The sequence below is a fragment of the Lepidochelys kempii genome, chromosome 1 (genome assembly GCF_965140285.1).
Source record: "Lepidochelys kempii isolate rLepKem1 chromosome 1, rLepKem1.hap1, whole genome shotgun sequence".
NCBI lineage: Eukaryota > Metazoa > Chordata > Testudines > Cheloniidae > Lepidochelys > Lepidochelys kempii.
In genome coordinates this window covers 113,097,439-113,100,926 of record NC_136380.1, presented here as the reverse complement: position 1 = coordinate 113,100,926, position 3,488 = coordinate 113,097,439, and positions in this window count along the sequence as shown.

Below are 3,488 nucleotides of genomic sequence, written 5' to 3'. Positions count from 1 at the left end.
TATCGCCCAGACTGAAGCTTTAATGGTAACACTACTTTTTGGTGTTAAAATCCTACTTGACATACATCAAGTGCAGAAGAAAGAATGCGCCTTTTTAAGAATCTAACTTTTAATGCTATTGTGCATCAGATCCTAACTATAACCTCCCGATTCTGTTCTAAGTAGGTTCTTATACTACTCATCACAGCAGCGTCTTCCATTAGTGCATGAAGTGATGCAACAAACATCTGTAATGTGTGGTGTGTTCTCTCCCACATCATCTCCCCCAAGGGAAAATTTGTGTGCAGGATAGTGTTTTGTTTTAAATGCACACGCTGCTCTGTGCTTAGAGAAGGCAGGGCAAAGAATTGCATCTTGTACTTGGTTTTCATTTTTTTAGTTTTCAGAGTCTGCCTCATCTATTTAGGACTGATTTACACACAGATTTTTGTACCGATATACTTAAATTGGTATATTCGCTTAATGTGGATGCAGCTATACCAATATAAAAGTTCTTATTGTGTTAAATTTACCAAAATAAGCTATAGCAATGTCAGCACCTTTATTTAAGTTTAATTGCATCCACAGTAGGTGTTGAACTAATTTAACTTAAACTGGTATTTTTAAATCAGTACAAATACTGTGTATAGACAAGCCCTTAGACTCCCAGATGTCTGCCTCTTGCTTTTGACTCAAAGCCAGATCTAGGAGAGGCAAGGCTATGCTTGTTTAGCAGATGAAAGTTGTCATGCTAGAAATTTCATTATGGCAGGATTTGCAGTAATTAGTTTCCATACCAGCATATAAATAAAAGGATAAGATGCTGACAGAAGCCCTTTATCAATAAATAAAAGTAAAGATGATGGGTGTGTTCAAAATAAGGCAGAAATGTAGTAACTTGATTTGACCTAGGACACATTCTTTTGAGATGAAGGTTTTATTCACAGAAGAATTCTGGTTTATTTGCCACTGTGTTCTCCCAAGTAGTTTTTGTAGAATTTGGGAAAACATCTGCAGTATGTTATACTTCAGTTAATACAACTTCAAATAATCCCAGAAAATTATCAGTGACCTTTTGCAAAGTGTTTAAAAAAATTAAAATGTCCTTCAGCATTTTATACTTGTGCTTGGCCAAGGAACAAGAGGGGTCTAATAAGCCGTTTTTGTGTGTGAGCAGAACCCATTTTATTGTTATAAAAATATTCAACAAAGAAACTTGGATATGAAAAAATAGTGGTAAGTATTTGGGAGTAAACCCAAAAATTCTAATTCCCTCCTAACCTGGGTATTTCAGAGGTCAATGGGCAGGGTGGGTATTGTGTTCCTCATGCTGCTAGCTACCCTGGTGCTGAGAGAGAGAGAGCGTCCATGCATCCTCTACTGGATGGACTCTAACCTGGTCAGGCGCTGATGGATCTGCCTCACGCTCTAGGGACCGGCTTGCAGAACACATGAATGTAAGTTTCTCCTTCACAAGTCAGGTTCATTTTGGCTTGCAGCTAAAGGTCATTAGAGATGCTGCACATTTTCCCTTGTTATTCCCAGATGAATTAACCCCAAAGCAGTATTCTGAAGAATAACATTTCAGCCATGATTGGCACTATCTTTGGTAGCAGTTAGGGACAATAATATTGGGCTGAGCATACAAAGTGTGTATTTTGTTGGTACGAGCCACCAGTAGGTATTAGTACCAGTTCAACTCTGGGGTGGCGGAAAAATGTATTTTTGGACAACATACAGAAGGAAAGTTAAGTGTTTACTCCTCACCACTGCCCTGCTCAGAGCCAGGGATTTCCCTAGACCCCACCAAATTTCTCCAACCCCTCCCCCCCCACCTACATGCAGTGTTGCCAATTTAGTCATTGGTTGGAAATTTGAATTGAAATTGAAACATTAATACACATTTTAAAAGCATATACAGTATATGAGACAATACTTGTACCTGAGAAAGTATAATGGGTTTGAAAAGTATGAACAAAGACTAGCTTCCTCATACGGCTGTTATTTATGACAATGTCAGCACATTTGTTTTGGCTATATTGGCCTGCCTAATTATTTCAAATTATTATTTATAAGCAAGGTCTGAATGACAGCTAGTGATGAGCCAGTGGTGGGTGGAAAGGCCTCAGGACCAGACTATATTTACATGAACACACCTACTCTGCCTAGGTATCCAGCAGACGGAGCTGTGCTGCCCAAGTGATCAATTTTGGCTGGTGTTGGGTTGCAAATCACTTAAGTATTAAATGTGGGGGTCATGAAATGTTGTTATCCGTATTGTAGGAGGAAAGAGCAGCAGAACTGTACGTAGCCTGCCTGAATGAGGGGTCTCCCTCAGTGGGTAATTTCTGCCAGGGCTTGCCAGAGCTGAGCCCCGGCATCTCTAGGCTGGGCAGTTCCTAGCCCTGGGACCTTGGGGCTTGTCACATCAGTTATGAAAGTAACAAACTTGCTTGAGCCCCAGCACCTCTTTCATTATAAATTAAGCCCTGGTCACAATCAACTCAATGGCACTTTCTAAGTAGGAGGCTTGGATGCCAAATCCTAGTGAAGAGAGAGGGTGGGGCACAGGTGTTTTGCTTGGTGGTGTGGGCTCTGCCTAAGAGTCACAGGCACTATTTGACCTGCCCCTCTCTCCTGTTTAGAGAGAGAGCTGATTAGGCTCCATAGAGAGTCTTTTGGTTTAAGTGACCGCTAGAGCTGAAATCACTGATAATCAGGTATAAGTGCTTAGACCTGCTGTGGGACAGTGTTTCTGTGGAAGAGACAGCCCAGCCTGCACTAACAACGAGGTTCCCCCACTGAGAGCTGAAATCACTGACAGCCGGGTGAAACCGCGAGAGACCGACTCGCAGAGGTCACAGTGGCTGGTGACAGCACAAGGTGACAGTGCAGGGCCATTGGGGATGGAGTGGTAGAGTGAACAATGGCTCGACAAACAACAGCGGCCAGAGCATTGGACTATGTTTTAGTGACTTTGCTCCAGAATGCTACATTTGTGACTGGGAAATTTATATAAATATACATTTCCTAGTAGGCCAAGATTTTTAAAATGCATTATTTGCCAAGTCATTATTTCACATCATGCTATCTCAAGAGGTCATTATCTTGGAGAGTTTCTGTACTAAATTTTTTTATTATTATAATTATTTTTTATGTAAGCATGGCCATATTGGGTCAGACCAACGGTCCTTCTATCCCAGTATCCTGTCTTATGACAGTGACTATTCCAGGTGCTTCAGAGGAAATGAACAGAATAGGGAATCATCGAGTGATCATCCCCTGTCATCCATTCCCAACTTCTGACCAACAGAGGCTAGGGACACTCAGAGCATGGTGTTGCATCCCTGCCCATCCTGGCTAATAGCCATTGATGGACCTAACCTCCATGAACTTATCTAGTTCTTTTTTTAACCCTGTTATAATTTTGGCCTTCAGAACATCCCTGGAAAAAAGTTCCATGGGTGACTGTGAATTGTGTAAAGAAATACTTCATTTTGTTTGTTTTA